At 45.7% G+C, this 23,115-nt stretch overlaps 1 protein-coding gene and 1 long non-coding RNA gene across 2 annotated transcripts in view; both read right to left on the reverse strand.

The window, feature by feature from the left end:
- LOC119406483 (uncharacterized) overlaps nucleotides 1-23,115 on the reverse strand; it is a 104,510-nt gene that overhangs the window by 67,236 nt on the left and 14,159 nt on the right. The gene's annotated exons all lie outside the window — the stretch shown is intronic.
- LOC119393774 (uncharacterized) lies at nucleotides 13,604-17,421 on the reverse strand. The gene is made up of 3 exons (XR_005183998.2): nucleotides 17,277-17,421; nucleotides 15,897-15,979; nucleotides 13,604-13,710 (listed from the first exon to the last, which is right to left on the reverse strand). It is a non-coding gene; the product is annotated as an uncharacterized LOC119393774 (long non-coding RNA).

The following is a 23,115-nucleotide window of genomic DNA, read 5'->3' on the forward strand; positions in this document are numbered from 1 at the left end:
GTCTGCACTTTACGTCGCGGATTTACACTTTACGTCGCTAGAGACATAGCATGCTTATTGGCCAATAGCCGACATAAATCAAGAGCGGTGTTTGGATTAGATGCGCTTGTTGCCGTTGACACTGTGTATAATAGTTGTTGTAGTTAAACAAACAGGGTGAAATATGGAAAAACTTCGTTGCGAGTTTTCGAAAAGATGACACACTTCCGGTGAAAGCCAATTGTCGTCTGCTGAACTCGGTGTGCCCTTTTCGGTATCGCAGTTTCTTGTGCCTCGCTCGTTTCAATTAGTCTTGTACGTCATAACTGGCCTGAAACCTTACAAAACTTGTGTGTGACGTTGAGTTCTAACGACATGGATCTCGTGCTGACTTGATCAGTGCGTGCACAGATCGAGTTGCAAGCAGGTTCTTAACAGTCCGGAGAGCGGCCCCTCGTGAACCATGAGGGCTGGATTATAGCTGAGGGTTTTAACACTATTATTTTGTTGACAGAGAATGCACACGATCCTTTGACCTTTGGATAATACACTTCACGTCGAAGATATCCCGAAGATGGATTCAGCGCTAACGTCGAAATAATACAACCTGAATTCCACTGTCAACTCACTGAAAGTACTTTTGCTTCCAGTCGTCTTCAAGGAACAACCATCGGCCTGTGTTTAAACTACATAATTTGTGGGGCGTCATGCAGGCCGAAGTGAACACCTTCGGCTCCGAATTCTTCGGTTCGTCGTGTCGTGCCGTTATAAAAATGATAAACGTGTGCCCTCTTGAGTGCTTCTCCATATATCGACAATGCTTCGCTCGCCCGAAATTCGTGGATACCAGCGTGACAAAGGTATCTTCAGTTGGCCGAACGTATCTGCATTTCATGGGCGTATGCTGTGGGGCAATTTTAGTAATTGCTGCCGCGAGCTGCACGCGTCCAGTGGCAGCAGCGTGTTCTGAGCTGTTCTAAGACCGCCTGTGTTTGCATTGTAGGGGTCTGGGCCAGCCGCCGCGCAGTACCCCTCAGAGACGAGGACGAGACGCTGAGCACGGCCGCTCGATCTCCCCGTGCACTGAGCAACACGTCTTTATCATTCCAAGAATCGGCCGCGACTCACTGTCAATGGCCACTGAGCGTGAGCCGCGAGCGTGTCCGTGTTCATCGTTCTCTTCTACCGTCGCTGCGCTCGCGGCTGCCGCTCCCATAGCATATAAAAGTTACACACGCAGACGCCACAGTTAGAAGGATATCGTAACGCGCCTACATTAGGTGCATTTAAAGCGCGCCTACTGTCGCGAGCTGCACGCAGGGGCAACAGCGCCTTCTGAGCAGCTGAACGATAATCTATTTCCGCAATGAGCACTTATTTGTAATTCGCGCTTTAGCGTGGCATGCAGTGGTTCTCTATAACTGATATTTGGTATTTATTTGCTTTCGTACTCGTAGACTACCTACTATCTTACTAATTAACTGTTATTGATAAGCATCACACCACCGCATTAAAGCGAATGCCAAAAGCGTGCCCCGATGTCAAGCTAATCTAGTAACGTTGGTCAAGCACAACATCCACAAATTTACCAGTCACATGTCTCCCGCCAAATAAAAAAATTATGCACTTGCACTTCGCCCTTGTGAACGTCCATGCGTGCTTGGCATTTCCCGTGCACAGATGACGCAGAAAGAATTAAAAAAAATTATGTATTACAGTCCTCCTCAATGAAACAGTTGTTCTCCAGAAAATAATGGTTCGCTTGAATTGCTAGTATACTATATTCACAGCAGTAGACAGGTTGGCTTGTTCACAATTCAGAATGTTACATACATAACACAGAAACACCAGGACTATAGCAAATAGGTACAAAACTGGAAAAACTCTGTCATATATGCACTCCCTCGTCCACCTGCACATTATGTTGAAGATCACTTATACATCAGGCACCTTCAATTATGCTACGATTAATGAAATATCACCCAGCCTACGTTAGAACACGGTGATGACGTGTTGCCTAACTGCCTGTCACCTATTTCTCTTCCACAATGTGTTCTAATGTGTAAATCATCTATTCTACTTGTTTGGTAATAAAACACAGGCCGTTACACTGAGCGAGCAGTGTTTCACCGATTTGTATTGCATGCAGAAGTTAATTGCTTCCATTTGCATGCACGACAAATAGTCATACCTCTACTGATACAAGAAACAGTGTTTGCACTATTTTATTGGAATCAAAACAGAAGCAGTCTTCATGTCAGTGTAAGCATATGTATATTTACAATTTTGTGCAAAGAACCTGCACCTAATACTGAACACATGGAACAACATATACAGTACAGCCCAAGCACTATATATTGAATTCACAGCAGTAAAGCAACACGAAAGTAGTGTGTAAAACCTCCTCATAATGCGTATTGATATGTGCACTTCACAGTGCCAGAATCTATGCACAATCCAAAGAAATGGGATGCACAAGGAACTTGGTGTCGGCCTACACATGAAGGCAACTAAATTAGTACAATAAGGCTAGCTTTACGTTTGAGAAATACGCAACCATGTAGATAGGCATGTTCTAGTATTTTTATTGCATTAGTTTGCACTATGGTATCAAAACATGTCGCACATGATCATACAGTTGACTTTCCTGCAGAAAAGTCTAAAATTGATTGTAGATGAACTTACCACAATTTATAAAAGCATTCAGCAATGCCCGCAAAATGACAACGCGGCCTTCATATATTGATGCGCATATTTACTCACAGATATCTTAAAACTAACGTAAATTTCTGGAATTATGCTTGGGAACTTGTCGGCGTTATCACATGACTACAATGTACCAATACTTCTATTATGCATAATTGGTACATCTATGTTTACAATATATCCATGCTAGCTAGTGCCATGTGCAACTTAAAGTTCTTCATATTTAATTCCTCACTTCATGGCTTATGCATAATTACCACATTAAAAATTAAGCCCAGCATTATGGCTTCCAGATGAACTTAAAATTTGGTATTAATGTGCGCAAAAGTAAAAATGTCTTATAAATAGTGGCTGATGGCTTGGCACATTGGATCCTAGTACTTGATATGCCATGAGGTTGAATAAAATTTGACCACACACTTATAGAGACTGTAAAGCAGTCAGGACTTAAGTTCATAGTAAAAGAAAGCGGGAAAACAAAACCAGAACACACGTAGAAATGAAGGGGACAGGACGACGCAGTACTAGCAGCTGAAGTTTAACACGTGCTTGGCTTTTTTAGACATGTTTTTACACTTTCTGCGACTGCGTGATTCTTTATTTTGTAGTTTTTCATACTGTGTGTGTATATATTTCTGCGGTTTGCATTAAACTTCAGTTGCTAGTAGCGCATCATCCTGTGCCTTTCATTCTCATTTCTCTGTGCTGTGGAGGCTTTTTCAGCACTTTCTTTAATTATGAATACACATCAACTCGCCCAGCTGTCCATATTAGGATAAAGTTAGCTGAATAAAGCCAGTTCCACTAAGTGTCATTTTGAACAATGCGAAAGTTTCAAATGCACATGCTACTGGAAAGGTTTCACGCATTATCATCCATAACACTCTACATCAATACCAGTATTTGCCCAAATGCTGTAAGATGTAAGAAATGTTCGAGATAGTGTACAATGAGGCACAGTGGAGTGTTCCCACAATACACTGTCTCGTAGACAAGCAGTGGGCGAGCAACTCTTGCTGCTTTGCCAGAAATGTCTTCCTGAAAATGATACGAAAAAGAAGTTCATTAAGCATTCTGTGCCCATAAAAATGAATTTCTCGCCAAGGACTCACACTTCACCATACTTATTGGAGACCTTTTAAGAAAACGTGAAATAAATGCAAAATTGTGAAGCTGCTAAGTAGTTCCTTGTCAGCTTTCCAAGTACACAGGGCGAAAAATACACGAAGGTAAAGAAATGCGAAACAACGCCAGAAGTGTTACTCTTGTTCTGTGTACCACCATTCGGGTAGATTTCGATGTCAGTCAAGTTAGCATTATAGTGTAAAGGGGTGTGAATGTTAGTAAGGTTCACTTCGTATTTAAACACGTTGGACACTAGATTCTTGATCAACCACAGGTGCTCTGTTTAGGACTGAATAGTGGGCAACTTTGGTATTGATTCATGGCAAAAATTAGCAGCATACTTGTAAGGAGGACAAAACACGACCTGGACACAAGTGCCAGCGTTTTCACCTTGTCATAAATTGTGTCAACAATGAGAATACTGTGTAGAGATAATAAACACTATGGCAACATAATTCAAAACAAAATAACGAGAGGGCAAACAAGGTGATTCAACAAGGTGGTTCAACAGGTTCAACAGGCTTATATCAATGTGATTAAAATAGCCTTGCACTAATAATACATCTCCTAAAGGCTATAAATATGCATATGTAACCCTGGCAATTAAATTCCAGTGCTGACATGTTACTAATGAAACGACAATACCATAAAATGCATGTTCTTCACAATACACACTGTCACTTAGCGGATGTCTGTCACATCCTATGGCCATAATTATGTTTCATCATATGGTCATAATTATGTGACGATTATGCCACATGTCAACGCACACAAACTGACATCGAGGCGGAGGATCAAGACGAGCAAATCAAGCATGAAAACAGCATAAACAGAAAACAAATTTGGCCTCAATGCACATTTCATTACATAACAGCATGATAATAGCGGCTTTTCTTTGCTTTCGTGTATACTCCTTGAAATCACTCTGCTTCATTTATGCTTTATCGCAAGGAAGGGAATTATGCTGTACGAACATCTTTTTGCTAGGTGCACTCACGCATCGAAGCATGTGCTATATTCACAGGAGTTTCTAAACACGCATTACACATCGTCGCTATGTGAGCTTAAAGGGGTCATGAACCACTTTTCCAAGTATTGATCTAATGACCTTAGTATCGGAGTTTACTGCCTCCCGAATCGATTGCCGTAAAAATTTCTCGAATCCGTCAAGAATCAGCGGAGTTACGGGGGTTTAGGCGCACGCTCTCGGCGCTTTCTCTCTTTTCTCGTGCCGACGAGCGCACTGGAAGCTAGAGAGGGAGGGCTGGCACGGGGGTAAGAAGTTACGTCAGCGCGCGTCATGAAACGCGATCGGTCTCCCGTGTTATTCGCACGCGCGAGTGCGGCTACCGTGTAAAGTTAGCAGACTGAGGAGTGCGGCGCGGGCAAGTGGCGGCACCCCAGTGGCAAGAAGCGCATCTCATCCGGCTATCCGCCAATAAGCATGCTATGTCTCCGCGACGTCAACGTGCAGACGCCCCGCCCACCGACGAGAGTGAGAACCGGCCTCTGTTTTGAAAAGACGGCGCCTGAGGAAACGGCAACTTCGCGCTCCGCTTGTGGCCTTTACGCGGCGCGCACGACTGTAATATTTTGCAGAGCAGTTCACAGCCGTGTCAGCTTTCTGCAGGTTGTGTTTTTTCAACAAGCCCAAGGGGTGCTTCATGACCCCTTTAATGACTGTTCCTTCTTTCTTTTTCGATTTTTGATTGCACTTTTCACTCGACGCAATGTACAGGAGGATACCTTCAGCTGCCCGAGCGACGATAAGGACGTGCGAACAGAGGAAACATTAGTATTACTTACCATTTTGTTCCCGATGGTACCGCGAACGCAGCGTGCCATATCTGCTTGGTAATATACTCAGCGGCAGGCTCGCTTGAGTCGCCGGGACAGTGTCACACCATATCCCACCCGCAGTAAGACCCGCAGTAAGGCATATTGCACTGTCGTCAAACCACGCATTTCACGTCCAGCGGCAAAGAGCAGGCACAAAACGCGCACACACAGCCGACACAGCTGGACAGTTCAGAATCGGCGTTCACAAGGCCAAGGTAATCCCATGACAGCTTTGCTTGGGCATCCCGCACGCTGCTGGGGCCAGCCTAAAACGACTCTCTTCTCGCGTTTCTTTCTTGCTTTTTTCTCCCCTTCGCGCGCGGACACGTCGCGACGCTTTTTCAAACCTCGCTTGTATTCCGAGCGTCTGATTGTCTGATTTCCTCGCCCTCGCCCACGAGCAGGCGCGCTGCAGCTGTCCGAAGGTCGAAGGGCAATGTATCTCGTTTCCTCCCGTTCAGCGCGGTCGCGTTTTTTTCTTGCTTTTGAGTCGCGTTTTCTCCGCACGGGATTTTAATTCTGCGCAGTTGAGGCAGGCCGCCTTGGCCAGTCCGTTATCTAAAAGCGTATACTGAGTGTACTACATGCCAGTACCAATCGGCTGCATCGAGGGCTTGCCGGCTTTTCCTTTCAGTTTAATTTTGATTTGATGGAAAAACGACATAAGCGAAGTAACGAAGCGAAGTAACGACAGTACCAGTGCGAAGTATCAATATCAATGCGACATAAGCGAAGTAACGACAGTATCAATGCAAATAGATCGCGTCAGCGCTTACAACCCAGACGCGATAGACCGCACCGCACCGCGAGAAGCAGCCGACCGGAGCTATTAGTTTCCAGCAGGAGCCGTCAACACCGCCAAGTTACGCGGCAAGGAAACGCATACAACATTGAAGCGAGGTGACGTAAGGATGACGTAAGGCACCGGGCGGGGCTGCTCGAACGGTGCTCCCTCTCTCCTCCGGAATGAAGCGAGTTGAGAGGGTAAATATTGCGATCGCTATATCTCCGGTCCTTTTTTAGCTTTTCGAGAAATTCTTCCGGCTATATATTTCTGGTAAGGGTACGAATCATTCCAGGGTGTTTTTCTCCCCAAGCCCGAGGAGTGGTTCATGACCACCTTTAAGGGGACTCCTTCACTTATACATGGCATTTGTGTAACGCTTTTTCCGATGGAGTTGCAAGCAACATCGTGGCTTTGTGGTAGGAGGCCTGCTTGCCACGTAAACGGCCCGGGTTAGATCCTCAATGGGACCGAAGATTTTCATTGTTGATTTTATTTGCATCTTTCTCGAGTTTTCGGTCACAGACGATTTTTCGCTCACAAACGACGCCGTTTTCCGCACAACGAGCTGTCTAACGCTATCGCGTTAAAACGGACCTGCCTAGTGAGTGTATTCGACCCGCCGGTCAGGCAGAAGTGAAACAAATTTACTAGTGAAATTGAACCGCGCTCCATCTGAACCGCGCTCCAGTTAGCTGCAGGAAACATACCGTGTCCAACGCTGCGCTGGCGGCTGTACTTCTGCCTGCCGAGGCAGTAACCAGGAATTTTTTAGGGGGTGGGGGAGGGGCGTGTAGAACGGATGTAATGTTGAAGGTTTATACTGGGTGATGTTCGTGTCTGAATCAAGCACACAGCATACACATAATAAAAAATTATGTGGAATTAGTTGCTTTATATTAATTTAAACATTTTTTGGGAACTATTCATCGCATTGAAGGTGTGTAAATATTTTAGCATCACCCAAATACCTAGAGCCAGAAAATAAAAGTCGAAGGGGCGGTATTAAAACCTCCTCCCCAGTAAACCTCCCCTTAGTTATAGCCATGCTATCTGCATTTGCTTGCCTCTCGTCCTCTCTCTCTCTCTGCAAATCAATCAGACAAAGAAACCTTTATTTTGCATAGTATGATTACATCGTGACGGATATAGAGAAGAGGGTCCCAGGGTCAGGAGACCGTACCGGGACCCTGTGTGCATGATTATTACATAGAAACTATGAAATAAGCACAGAACTGCAAAAATCTCTAAGCGAACCAAAAAAAAAAAATGGGTACAAAAGTTACACAGAAAGAATACTGCAATAACAGGAGTCATTATTCATCAAAGTTTATATGCACACAGAGCTGTTTTCGGATTGTATAACCATGGGATAAATAAATAGAAATTCATACTAACAGTTGAACGACAGCGAAAACGTACAGTAAAACTGCGTTTCAAGTAATGTTCATATATAATTAGATAGGAAAGAAAAAAAGAAGCACTAAAAGAACACAGTACACGTTCCTAATAATTGATATAATTATTCGTTTAGGAAATGAGCTTTAAGCGTTTTTTAAACGCAGTAAGAGCTGACGATCTCTTGATGGGGTGAGGAAGAGAATTTCACATTCTGATAGCACAGAAGGATACTGTCATTTTACCGTAATTAGTAAAAGCTTTCGACAGCAAGAAGCTATTTTTTGTGAGAAAAAACAAGTAGTGTTATTATTCTTAAAGGAATCCAAGGAAATAAACTCGTAGGTGAGATCTTTATTAATTAACATGAAAAGCATGAGAATTAGGTTAAGGGCAAATAAAATCATTAGTTGTAAGCACTTTATTCTCCATGCTATGCCATTAAGATTATGCAGCGACTAAAGTTAGAAATAATCCGCAGAGCTTGGTTTTGTTTTTGTTCAATAGCATGTGAAGTGACACTGATACTTTTTGCCGTAGGCAGCAATGCCGTAATTAATGTGGCTGTGAATGAATGCGTGATGAAGTGAAAGGAGAGCAGGAGTATAGACAGACAATGCCTAGCTTTTACTAATGCTCTTACACCGAAACATGTTCTTTTCCTAAATTTCAGTTGTTGATCGAGATAGACATCGAGAAATGAAAAACAGTCGCTAGTCGAAATGAAGTCGGAGTTGAGAGTCACCTGAGGTCAAAATTGTAGTCGTCTTTGAGGAGAACAGAGAACGACAAATTTAGTTTTGGTTTGTACTTAAGATCAAGTGATAACTGTGACACCAAGTGGTAATGCTAGCTAACGCACTGTTTAATTTATTAGTTAACGATGTTAATGACACATCCGAGTTGGAGACAGTTGTGTCAGCAGCGTATAACATGCATTGTGAGGGTGAAGCGTCTTGGCGCAGGTCATTTATATAGAGAATAAATAATGATGTTCCCAAGATTGAGCCCTGTGGCACCCCCTGATTAATTATTTTAGGCCTGGGATGTCATCCTTCCGTACGTGACCTTAGCATACAACACAGCCGTGCAAGAAACAACGCAGATGACGCCCTAGAATTTGGTCTGCGGAAGGTACCCGGCAATATGGAGGAGTAAAAAAACTAGGAGCGAGCGTCACGTGACATTCTTGAATCCCAGCCAAAAAAAAAAAAATGAAACGGGCACGCTGGGAAATGAGCACACCCACGTGATTGAGTTTTGGAGTACGAGGGGGGAGCGGCGTCCGAGGAGGTTGGCTTGTCAACGCTAGGCGCGCGCGCTAGTCAAATTTTGTTTTTGTTCATGAGTCCGTCAAGAAAGGAAATGAAACAGGAGCATCATGGGAAATGAGCCTCGAACGCGAGGAGCAAGCGGCTTCAGAGGAGGCTGGCTTGTGGACGAGGCGTGCTCCCTTCTATTTTTTTCTTTCCTCCATGCCCGGCACGGAGGAAGGAAAGAGCATGTGATACCCGGCAACGACGCTCGACGCCATGTTACCCAATGTCCCCGACAAAGAAAACGTCGACGTCGCTGTTTACTTTCAGTAGCCGAAGTCCGACAGCTCGCCCGCCAACGCATAAACAGCAGATGACCGACAGCCGCAGGTACAATCTTCGACAACGCTTCGTGGAATACCAGCCCGGCGTCCGTGTGTGGGTCTGGACGCCGATACGCCGACGTGAACTCAGCGAAAAACGTCTTCGGCGACACTTCGGGCCATACAAGGTGCTTCGACGTCTCGGCGCTCTATACCACGAGGTCATCCCGGATGGCATTACGAACTCCCAGCGATGCCGCGCACGACCTGAAGTCGTCGATGTCGTGCGCCTTCAGCCGTTTCTTTACGGGTTAGAGAACCTCTGGACTCTACTTTTTCCTTTGTTATTGTAATTTATTTGTGTTTCTTTTTTTTTCCTCTTCTATGGTCTCTCACAAGCATCCGGACGATGCTTTTAAAGAGGGGAGCAATGCCACGCGCGCTTCTTTTGCTACGTTCATGTAACTCGTCGGTTACACGTATAATCACTATCTTGCGCAAACCGCGCCCGAATGTCTGGGAACCTTACAGATTATTTCAGGATCTTCTTATAGACTTGAGCTCACAAACGCAAACAGTTGAGTTCAATCTGGAACTAACGCGGCCACCAGCGATAAGGCTCGAATGTTCGATGCCGCATGTAAAATGCCGACACGCCTTACCGCTGGGGAGTTTTTCGACGGCCGACGCACAGTTCGCCGCTATCACGGTACAGTGTGTATTTTCGTTTCCCGGCGACAAGACGTCGACTGCTGCCTTCGTCGACGCCACGACCGCCTGACAATATCAATGAAGAAAAAAACCTATGCAAGCATCCACCAACGAAATCTAAAACGAGAGTAACAATAATGAAACACACATCACTTTGGGTTTCCAATAATTATGAGGTGGTGCACGGAATTCGGAAGGGAGGGACGGTACCAGTGGGAATAGTTTTGTGTTTAGAATCGGAGGTTCTGCCGTGGTTCGAAATTAGCTGAAGATAAGTAGACCGATTGGAATCCGCAATAATAATAATATCCGGGGTTTAACGCCCCAAAACCACGATATCATTATGAGGGACGCCGTAGTGGAGGGTTCCAGAAATTTCCACCACCTGGGGTTCATTAACGGGCACCTAAATCTAAGTACACGGGCCTCAAACATTTGGCCTCCATCGAAAATGCGTTGAGTTAACTAGATTTCGCCACTCCAAGCAAGTTACTCAGGGCCAACGCAAACTTGTGTCTCAATATGGGTGAGCGAGTGAAAACATTTATTAGAATGAACACAAACCGCAGGGTTGTTTGACGGGCCCTGGGCGTGGGAGGAGTCCCCTGTCCAGGACCCCATGTGCCGCGGACACCCTGCGCGATCTCGCGACCAGATCTTGCGGGTCCCAGGAGTTTACTCTAGACAGTGAGGCTGCCCGCCGTTTCACGATCAGGTGTAGGCTGGCGAGTTGACGCTCATGAGCTGACACGCTCAAGTGGCGTGGTAGAGCGTTGCCGCGGCATTGTAATCTGGGGAGTGCTGCTGGTATTGTGTGGAGAAGATGCAGTCATATGGCGTGCGGTGTCGAAAGGCGTTGGTTTGTAGCGGCCTCCATGAAACTGCTCCGGCGCGCATGGGAGTCTTGCGGTGAGGCATATTTCCGGCGAGGCACTCCGTAATGTTGATCTATAGCTTCAAATTGTTCCTGTATCGATTCCGAACTCTCTTCTTCATCGTAGCCTCGCTGTGAGGTTCGGGGAGTATGCCCTCTAGCTGAGGCTGGGGCTCTCTTGTTCCCAGCAAGGTAATCGTGACCTGGCGGCCATAATAATAATAGTTCGGATTTCACGTCCCAAAACGACGACATGATTTCAAGGGACGCCGTGGGGTTGGTCTCTGGAAATTTTGACCATATGATGTTCTTTAACGTGCAGCTAAATCCAAGTACACGGGGCTCCAGCATGTTTGTCTCCACCGAAATGCGGCCGCCGCGGCCGGTATTCGAACCCGCGACCTTCGGGTCGAGCACCGTATCCACTAGACCACCATGGCTGGTTTGGGGTCCATCATACTATTGTTGTTTCAAGTAGGGCACATGTTTTCAACTGCCGTGGCAATCTCGCAGAGGGCGTTCAACACATGGTAATCTGTCCTCGTACATGGCTGCATCCGTGTACAGCGTGCCGTGAGAGCTGGTGAACTTCTTTCGTAAGCATTACGCGCGAGTACATCGACGGCCGCTGTTTTAATCAGAATGCATATTCGCGGGCGCGGGCGTAACGTAGAGATGCTTCACTACGGGGGGGGGGGGTCATGCAGCATTTTTTCAGTGCACGTTCGGTGAATGGCACTGGGTCGCTTAGGTGTCGTAGGGCAGTTCACGTCCCCGTCAGCGATACCCGTTCACTCGGGATCACCAGTAGCCACTCTATCAGTTCACTTACGCTGATCGTGCCGAGCTCCTTGTGGCGTCTCTTGGATGTTCATGGCTGAAGCTCCGGCGCCTGTTTATAGGCTAGCCGTAAAAATGTGTCGACTTCTGTAGATGGCGGCTTGAGAAGGTAAGGTAAGGGGTGCTGTAGGTGAGACTACTTGTGATCAGCGCGTGGATGATTTTGACTACGGCGGCTTCATTCAGTCTATTCAGAGATACGATGGATGAGGTGCATGGTTTGTGTTGTGTATTTTACCAGATGTGAAGGACTGTCTCACTTCCCCCCTCGCTCTGTAGGTGAAGGCCCAATATGGCCACTGGTTTAACGCTTTCTTCGAGCTTACCCTCCAACAGTATTTCCACTTCTTTTAAAGGCTCTTGTTTTCTTCGTCTTGATGTCCTCCGCAGAGTACGTCAGCGCTTTCTGGAGCGCATTTGAGTCCACGTTTCTTAACATAGTCTCCGATGGCCTCTGCGGCTGCTTGAGTAGCGTCTTGCTGCTGCCCCAAAGACCTTCTGCCAGTATACCTCACGATGTGGCCTGAGCATATGGCACTTCGAATCACGGGTGCTACGTTCAGGTGGTTTGGGAGCTTGTGCATTGCCAGGTTAAGAACTGGAACAAGCGCGCATTGCGGCGTGCCTATTGCGGGTACAATTTCTTTCCCGTGTTCGGAGCTGTACGAGCCCAGCAGTTGTCATGCGATCACTGAGAAACGATCGTTCGCAGGTTCCTCTGCCGCATTGCGTACCGATTTTTGACTCGTGGGAGACGTTTTAGAATGCTCCCGTCACGTAAAAAGTCGATAAGGCACCCATTGTTCTTTTCGGCTTAATGTCCAAAATGTTCTCCTTGAGTTGCGAGGGCCCAGAGCTGGGCAAGAAAATCATACATGGTCGAAGGTAGGATTTCTTTCTCCTCTGCGTGCCTGTTGAGTCTGTTCAGAGTGCGTTGCGAACAACGTGCTCGAAAAGATTGCCTAGGGAAGACTTTAGCGAGTTATGACCAAAAGTGTCGGCTTTCCTGGATTGGGTATTAGAGTTATCTCGGCGTATTTACGCTCAAGAGGCACATCTGCCTCGTTCCATAATCGGTTGTATCGCCGCGGTCGATTTTTCGTCTAAGTTGCGAAGGATCTTGTTCGTGACATTGTCCTTTTGTGGGGTGGTCTTTCTGAATAGGCCGCAGATTGCTCCTACACTGTAAAAAAATTTTTGTCAAAATGACGGGAAATATCCTGGCAGCTCTATTTCCAAGCATATGGCCGTCAAAATGATGGCAGGCCGTCATTTTCAAATGATGGTAATATTTTATCATTTTGATGTCTTTCCCGTCAATTCAAAATACAAGCAAACCGTCAAATTGATAAAATGTAACAATCAAAATAACTGAAGGTCATCATTTGCAAATGACGGTGTTCTTTCATTTTGACGTCTTTTTCATGAACTCAAAACACAACCGACCTGTCAGATTGATAACATTTCACCGTCATTTGCAAATGACGGTGTTCTTTCATTTTGACATCTTTTTCGTGAACTCAAAATAAAACCGACCTGTACGTCTTTTTGTCAATGCTATCATGAGACCATCAATGTAGCATTTTCTCTGCGAGGTGACAAGTGGCTCTCAACATGAAATGCAGCTGCATTGTTAGTATGATGACCCAAGAGATCAAGTGTATTCTGTGTCACTATGAACTGTAGAGTGGTCTACCTCACCATGCGACCATCACTCGACATGGGTAGTACCTAATAAAATATGCAACTAACGCTTTTGTCAATACTTGCACATTTATTATTCAAAGCGCTTTGATAAGGCTGAGCACCCTTGGTCCTATTCCGCTCCCTTCTCTTTTACCCCGCCTTTTGGTCCGGTTGATCTGTCCAATGTACCTGGAGTAAACAAAAAGAGAATGACAGAATAAATCCATGCGCCATAAACTATGCCAATCACATATTCGGGTTTCAGATGTGAAACGCCGGAAATGTATAAACTATGCTGCATTGTGTGAGACACTGTATGATGAAATCAAAGGACACCAGATAGAAATGATGAGCAGCAAATGTGACCATATTTGTCGCATGCTGAACTAGCTACATGTATATGCTCTGATGCATAATGTTCCCAAGTAAGCATGGAGTGTAACAACAAATATAAAATGTAAAAAGAGCCCACAGTTGCACAAACAACCCGTGTATTATGTCTAGTAACAGAAATAGCTGCTCATAATGTAGAGGGATAAACACATACTCTAAACCGTAATTCTGCAAGGTCATTTTGCTTCACTTCAGGAGCTCTGCCATGAATCGCATCTAGACCACTAAGTTCCAGTATAGGCTACATGCGCACTTGTGGCAGCCGTCCACTTTTACAAACCTCATCATCATGCCCTGAAATTTGTTAAACATCAACACTGGTGAAATCTTGACCTGCACTGCTAGGTGCACCAAGATCTTCCTCACATTGTGCCACACCCTGTCTTGGACACACAATGCTGCCATGAAAGCGACTTACATGAGACGTGAATGATTTTGCACTTGAAAACACTTTTTTACAGTTCACAAAACAACAGGCAGTGGCAACACTAGAAGAAATATGCTTCTTAACGTGCCCAACATCTTTAAAAAAAAAAAGAAAACTTGACATCATGAAATATTTGAGGACATCTAAATTCTTGTCCAGATGACACAGGAGCAACATCATCTCCAACATGACTGCGTGAAACATGCACACGCAGTGCATTAAATGTTTTGAAATGTTTCGAGCAGCCCTGATTTACACATGCTACATTAACATTATGAACATTTGAATGAACTCTGTAGTGTCTTTCATATTTGTACAAGTTCTGCACTGCAGTCTCACAAATGTGACAAGAAATCATGACATTGAGATGTGTTTCCATGAAATATACTTTAGAAGTATGCGCCTATGAGCTGACTTCGCTGACGAGGCAACGTGTTGCAGCTGTGGCTTGGGTGCATGGGGTGAGTAGGCCTGCACATTAAATTTGAGGTATTAGTTCAGAGGACCCTATTTAGGGTCTGATTTGTCGTTACAAACGACACACGTGTCCTCAGAAATTTTAAAACACGGAGACAATAAATTCCAGAGATATTCAATACATACGTCGCTTCGCGGAGCGTTAAAGTTGCAGTGACATCCACGGCCAAGTATGCTTGAGGTTGATATACGGCTATGCCAGAAGGCTTATGCGCTGACAGTGGGGCAATACGTCGCAGCTGTGGCGTGGGTGCATGTAGGCAGTTGGCCTGCACATTAAACTTGAGGTACTAATTCAGAAGACCCCATTTAGGGTCTGGTCTTTCTTTACAAATGATACACACATGTCCTCAGCAATGTTAAAGGGGTACTGACACAAAAACTTTGGCCTCGCGTTTTTTTGCTGCAATGTGTTGCTGGGGGCCTGTTAGTCATAACACGGCACATCGTTTGCTGCAGCGCGCGACAGATAATTAATTACAGGCTCCTCATTACCGACCAGTGTCAGTTTCGGTTTCAAAAACGACAAGCCTCCGGGTGCAACTATCACCACCTAGCGGCTGCAGCGCTCGATCACGTCAGCACACAGAAGTGTGACGCACTTCCGCACTGTTCGCGTCGTCTCCTCGCATTCGCACGCTTGCCGCACGTGCTGCGCGATGACGTCGCCATCATCGTCCTCGTTGTCGTCGTCCTCCTCATCGTCGTCTGTTGGCGACGATTTCCTTGAGACACCAACAGCGCAGCGGCGAGCGCGTCAAAACAAAAATGGCGGCTACGACGTCATCACAACTTGTTGTACCGGCTACAACGCTTACGTATGGGAAGTAGGGAGGTCACCTCGGGTCACCTCCGAGGGTGTCAATGCAATAGGTGCGCCCTATAATGCTGGATCGCGCACGCGAACTTCAATATTCATATAAAATACCTTCCAAGCTTTATTCGCTGTCGATATTTCGCAGATGGTACACGCACGTACACGGAAATCGATCCAGCAGGCTATCTCGGCCGCGAAATTTTGTGTCAGTACCCCTTTAAAACACGCAGAAAAAAAAATTTCGAGATACTGAGTACATACCTCGCTTGGTCGAGTGCCAAAGTTGCAGTGATATCCACAGCCAAATATGATTGAGGTTGACCTTTCAGACCTGTCCTGTGAACCTGAAATGATTGGAGCGATTAGCAGTCAGTCAATCACATCCATTCGATAGTTACATGCAGTAACTGGCATACTAACTTGCAAGCACTTGACAAATCCCTTAGCCTCCTCCTCACCCTGCTGTGTTTTAAATCCTTACACATGTCGAGAATATTGCAACTTAATCCAGTTTCTCCATTTTTACGTAGTGACAGCTGCTCGTTTGATAGGTGGTACTTTTAAATTTTCTATGAAAAAATTCAAAGTCGGGGCACGCGCGTGGATGCTCTTGGTGTAATGCTTCTCAAGACAAACTCCGTCTTTCGCGTCTTGGTCTTTTTTTTTTGCAATGCTTCAGCGCTCCCGTTCAGTGGCGTAGCCAGGGGGTGGCAGTGGCACACCGGGCCCGTGCCCTCCCCGAAATTCTTTTGCATACAGAGCGAAAAATGACCATTTCAAGGAGGTGCCCCCAACCCCCGAAATTAAGGCGGTGCGCCCCCCCCTCCTCTCCCCTTGAAAAAATTTCTGGCTACGCCCCTGCTCCCGTTTGCATGTTACAAGGCCACTTTCGATTGCGATTCGTGAATCAGAACAGAGCTGACCAATCGCTATCGGATACCAACGTCTGCATCCTTTGCCGGGAAACGATCAAGAAACGGAGAGAGTAAATTGCACAAGAGATGCAGTTTTAAGCCACACTACAAGACAAAAAAAACTATTAATTTATAGTTGACGTATACTTTTACGAATTAGCGACTATAGCATCCACATTATGCAAGTCGTCAGAGTTGCAGATGATCATGATCAGCATTAGCGCATGTATACGAACGAACAGATGAAAAGCGAAAAGAAACAACTAAATAAAGTCTTATACTAATTGCTCTGAACGTACTCGGCCGTACATGGCGCACTAGAGTTCCTCCACTCGATCCCAGTCCTCGCACCGTTAACCACTGTCAATCGCCATCGAAAGTGCGCGAAAAGTGCACTCTACTCAAAAACACGCGCCAATATTCCTGGAACGTTCGAGCTTTTTTTTTTTCACTGGAACATTTTTATTCATTTTTTTCTTCTTTTATCACACTAGATGCAAGCTGACGCTTGAAAATTGCTGCACGTGGTTCAGCCTCGGCGCGAAAGCACATCGCTCAAATGCATACCGCAAAAAGCAGAAGAGACGCGCGATGGGAGTCGCCTCCACAACGCGCGAAAACTAGAGCTTACTTCTTTGCTACACGCAAACGAAGTGCCTTATTAAACAGTGCACAGCCGAAGGTGTAAACAGACGAAAGTAGTATATAAGTAGAACAGTACACTCACCTTTACCCGTGCACTCGACTTGAGGCTGCAGCTCCAAAGCACACACGCGCGTTGCACAGGCACTCGCACGCCACGCAAAAAAAAAGACAAAATGGCGCACCAAACCGACATGGAAGAAGCACGCACAAAGCTCAAAGAAACACGTTGGAATGTACCGGCGTACCGGCAGTACCAATGCCACCTAGAAAAAAATTTCAGGCCTGCTCACTGCCGCCGTGACGTCACACGTCTTGACCGAGCGAGCGAACGCGCGGGAGACAGTGAAGCCATTGCCACTATCGTCTCCTATGAAATGGATAAAGCGTTCGCGGCTAGTTTTACATGCGTAACAGCTTTATTTTGCCTTTTGCGTCGGGATTGGCGCTGGCTTAAGGAATGTGTTACGCTTTAGAGTCTTTGGTGATTGGTCTGTAAGCGACTTATTATTCCACTTAAAAATAAGAAAAGATTGTGCGCTATCGAAAATGTGACCGATTTACAAATGCAAAGGTTGATGGCCCCGAAAAGTGACGAAATAAATAAGGCAAGTTTGATTCATACTTCATTCTTTATTTACATACACACACGCACACACGTCACACTGTCCATAAGATGTGCAGAAACTGTTTCTATTTATTTGGTAAACGAGAAAAATTGTCCGCACTGCGTCCAGAGTCAGCTGAGTATCCCCCATAGGAGCTACTACTGTCCTGCCGGTTCTTGGATCGGTGTACTTGGCAGTCGTCCTTAAGTGTTCTGGCTTGAAATCGAGCTCACACACCTGAAAACCATTTAAGAAAGCGGTTTATCACAGGCTTTCCGCTCCACTGTGATACATATTTGCCCAGTTACAAAACAACAAAATCTATGAGGTGTCTACAGGCATCCCAATTCAGCTGACTTGCAGCCGTACACATTTCAAGGAAACAAATTAGGCAAAGGTGCTTGCGAGACTGGCGCATAATTATAATGCCGCAAAAAGTGGTCGGAGCACCGGTCAGAAATACTATGTATACAAAACAGATGCACGACGCCACGCATCGCCACTGCTTAGCGTTTCTCAGTCAAAAGAAGCCCGCGATGCTACGCGCAAATAGCGAAATGTTTACCGACCCTGAAGGAAAAAACCCCTGTTCTGAGAATATACGGCCACGCGCGTTTATTGCTCAATTTTTATGAGATCGGGGTGCGAGCAGCGGAACGCAAAACGCATCTCTCGCACCGTTTGTGAAGTCGCTTGATTGGAGCATGAAGGTGCGTCTACTTCGTTTCGCCGTCATTTAGCAGCCAAGCTCACCGCGTCTCGGCAAGACGCGCTCGTCAAAAACGGGAAATCTATGCACTCTCAAGAGACGCTACATCATCGCGGGGGTGAGCGTCTGCGACGCTCAGCTAAATGTGCCTTATGTAAAGGCTTGCGCGCTAACAAGTCAGAAGTGCACACGGCATTATTTTATCGAAATAACTGAACGTGTTAGAGGTGATGCCTTTAAAACATCTGAAAAGCAAGTAGCATAGACTACACATACCTTTGAATCACGGAGAGAATGCATATCGATGTCATCCCGATGAACGGCACGCTCTCATTTCTCTTCTTGGTCGCCTTGGGAGAATGAAACCACTGGAACCTTCGGTACATCGCCAATATCGGCGACACTTGGGCCCACAGCACTGCTCCATTGGGAGAGCTTGCAGGTGTACAACATTCCGTGAACGAAGCACATCACATCACCACGCAGCACTTCACAAACGCAGACCACGGTCTTCAAGCAGACGCGAAAAGAAACACCAGTATACCACGGCAGGCTTCGTCAGGCTTAGCAATCCTGCTCTCTCAAACAGCGTGAGCATGCATGAGCACGTCTACTCAGCAGGAGACGAGGGTCAAAAATGACTGACGTCAGAGGCCACGGCCGGAGTAGTGAGCAGGCCTGAAAATATTCTAGAGGGCGCTGGCAGTACTCGCTCCCTCGGCTCTTTCTCTCTCTCTCTGGCGCGGTGGCGCCTCTGCCTCTGCCGCTCTGTCTCCTCCACTCTTTCTCCTGGAGAGGTAACCGCTGAGAGAGCAACGTGTCACGTGACGTACGGTAGCCAACCGAGGCGCGCTGGAACTTTCTCTCTCTCTTTTCTCTCGTCTCTCTTTCTCTCCGCTCGCTTGTTGACAAGAGGGTCGCCGTCTTTCCCGTTTGACGCCGTTTTAAAGAGTTTGAATGGGTCGGTACATCTGCTCGGTCTCCTCGCCTCCGTATTCGCCGCGCGATGTGAAAGCGGTGACCGTGTCTCCGGCGTATTTCTACCAAGCTCTTCGACAATATTATCTGTCCTGCCGTGGTGGCGATGCGCGTGTTTTTGTATCTGCTGCCCCCTGGCCATTGCTCCGACCTATATATATCACGTTTGTGAGCATCACCTACGTTTTTCGTTTCTCGGCATTTCGTGCACGCTGTCGCAGCAACGGTTCTAATTTTGTCGGTATTGTAGCATAGCATATGCTTCTGACTTTTTGCGAGATTACATGGCTAAGCACATTTTCAACTTGCGGCAAAATTTCTGTTTCTTCCATCTTCTTTGCACGCAGGACTTCACCGCCCATAAATGTTGAAGATCAGGGATATAACCGGCGTGGCGGTAGTTCCTCTATAATTCTTGTGTGGGGTTCCACCGAATTTCTTCCTCTAGCTTTCAAGGCAATTGATGCTTTCCCGTCCCGTAGCCCTAATTTCTTCGGGAAATTTGATCCAGTGCGTGAGCCTTTTCCCGCATACATTTGTTCTTATATGTTCGTGTGTAGACCTTAGTTGACATGTAGCGGTCCATTACCAATGATTCGTCGGAGAGATTTTCTTTTATTGTCAACGAAGTACCGGGAAAATAAATCGCTACCATAACTGTATCATCACGCTGTCTTTTCATTTTATTCTTCGCTTGCACAAATGCATTTGTCACGTTACAGTAAAATGACAGTTCTAGGTACAGGTCACAGTGTCAGAACAGACTACTGGCATGAAAGTAAGAACTTCTCCTGAAAACTTACATAATGCCTTTCCAAGGTCACACGAAGATAAGAAACGTTTGCAGTTTAGTTTTGTCGCAGACTGAAACTTCTTGTGATGTTAGCCTCAACTCTTAGGAGAGATAGTTTCCGCAGAGGTAAAAAAAAACTTGAAATTAACAATAAGACGATCATCGTGGAGAGTTGGGCTAGTTGGTACGAGTTCATTCTGGTCGAACTGCGCAAAGGACGGGACACGTTTGTCTTGCTTTCCTTCGTGTCCCGTCCTTTGCGCAGTTCGACCAGAATGAAGACGATCATGTTTGCAGCACTTGTATCTGGATAATTATAGCAGACATGACCAGATTAAACCAAATTTCATAGCAGAAATTCGTAATAATTGTTCACAGAGGTTCCTGCAGGGATATTGAAAATCTCGTTTCGGAAAACACAAATGAAGTCAATTTCGGCTGATCCAGAAGCATCTTTGGCACAACTACATCCACACAGCAATCCGACCAGCAAAGAGTGGGAATGATCTCCAGAATTGCACCATTCCATACTCATGAGACGATGAGGTTGTTTCCGGTAATTCACAATTGGCACTCAACATTGTTTACCACGCGCATTTCGCTGAGCTGTTTTTCACGATTAGAAGTATTTCTCACAAGCGTGGTTTGAATAAACTTTTTGATTTAAGAAAGAGCGCGAGTATAATTGCTCGTTCTGCACTGCATATCTCGCTGAAGTCTCGAAGTAAAAGTTGGCCTACACGATTGATCTGTGCACACATATTTCACTGCTACGAACGCCCACGTGTACATGTCACAAGGTATGAGGTGAATTAAAACAATTTTTAAAAAAACTGCCGCACACATAACACAAAAGTTAGATCTTATTCTTATTCAATGGTCGAGAATTTCTTCTGAAAGGCAGACCGCAGCGCGGCACGGAAATCGCGGTTCATTCAAGCGGAGAAGGCGGTTACGTATCATTTTTTTTACGCGAATGATTTCTTACAAATCCTATTAGTGAAAGGATACATGCACTTATAACGGTGCTGTTGGTTCTTGATACATCGGAGTGATTGATTTGGGTTTTTTTCTCTAATTCTTACTCTTCCTCAATTTGAGAAAGACTAAGTGATGGCAGTATAACCGAAGAATGACCATATATATATTTATCATTTACATTTCCCCTCACATGTACACTGACGTTCATGCCGACGAAGGCTTCTGAGATACTTGAAGGATTTAGTGCACGTCGTGCACATGAAGGGCCTCTTGTCTGTATGTTTAATAGAATGTGATGCGAGATGATCCTGCCGTGAAAACGACATACCACATATGTCGCAACAAAATGGCATGACGCCTGTATGCGTGAGGTGATGCGCCCCGAGACTACGTTTGTATTTAAACGATTTTTCACACATTTCGCATTTGTGGGGCCCTTCCCCTGATGCACTGTCGCTGCGGTCGACGTCGCCGTGCCCATTGTTGATATCTTTGCACTGTTCGCTTTCCGTGGAGTCAGTAGCAGCATTCCTGCGTGTAATCGGACAAGAAATATAATAAGGTGTATTCATTGATTTTAAGAAAGGAGCATAGCTCGGCAAAAAAAAATAAATAAAATTCACTCAGACTCACTCAAGAACTCTTAGCTCATAGGACTCACTCGTACTCAGGCTCACCAACATATTACTCAAGAGGGCTCACTCAGACTAAGGCGCAAAACTCGATCTGAGTCTGAGTGAGTCGACTCATGAGTGCGTTAACGTGCAATGAGGTTTTTCGATCATGGTGTCGCTCTTTAACGCCAATATCTCACATAATCGGTGCTCTACGTGGCGCGTTTTGATATCGTTCCTTTAAATGCGAGTTATCAGTGGTTTCAATCCAGTAAAGACATTTTCGTGAAAGACGTAACTAACACGAGATATATTTATCAAGAACTTCCCATAAAACAGTTTGTGGTATGATGTCAAGGCACCGCTCCCTGCCCTAGGTTACGCCTCTGATCAATAAATATTGAGGCGGCGTATGAACTCTAGTGTGTTAAAAGAAGTGTGCGTAGACGTGAGTATAAACATGAGCCAATATAAGCCTGACAGTAATCCTGAAGATGAATGGACAGGACCACATATAGGTCGGCAATAAAAGTAGAGCTCGCACATACTCATTCAAGAATTATATTTTGCGCGTAGGGCTCACTCGGACCATGACTCACTAAAATTTTTCTCAGTCTCACTCGCTCAGACTCAAACTCGCCAAAACATTACTCACCCGGACTCTCTGACACTTAGTCAACTCAATCTGAGTCTGAGTGAGTCGGCTAATGAGTGACTTTGCTGACCAATGGGAAGGAGGGCGGCATGTTTTGTCTCCAGAGACAAAAATAAAACATTTGATCACATGCAAACAAAAGTAATAATTTCGGAGTTTCACTTACGAAAACAACGATATCATTAAGGCACGCCGTCGCGGAGTGCTCGAGAAATTTCCACTACCTGGGGTTCTTTGACGTGCTCTTAAATGTAAGTGCAGGGGCATCTTGCATTTCGCCTTTGTCGAAATGTGCCGTGACCGAGATGTAACCCGACTCTTGCGGACCAGTAGCGAAGCACCGCCATCACTCTACCACCGCGGCGGCATGTGTAAAAAGCTCCTTGTTGTCTTGATGCGTATAGTATTAGTGATTACTTGTACGAGAACGACACAATGAGAACTGCGGAAAACACGTGATCGTAGTCTAATGGTGTATTCTTTCCCATCCTCAACGTGAAATACAGAAATTCTGATGAGAATGTGTGGGGTGTGCCGGCAGATGTGCAAGTCTAAGGGCTGACCTAAAAGGCCTGCCATGCCAAAG

The sequence above is a fragment of the Rhipicephalus sanguineus genome, chromosome 1, assembly GCF_013339695.2.
Source record: "Rhipicephalus sanguineus isolate Rsan-2018 chromosome 1, BIME_Rsan_1.4, whole genome shotgun sequence".
NCBI lineage: Eukaryota > Metazoa > Arthropoda > Arachnida > Ixodida > Ixodidae > Rhipicephalus > Rhipicephalus sanguineus.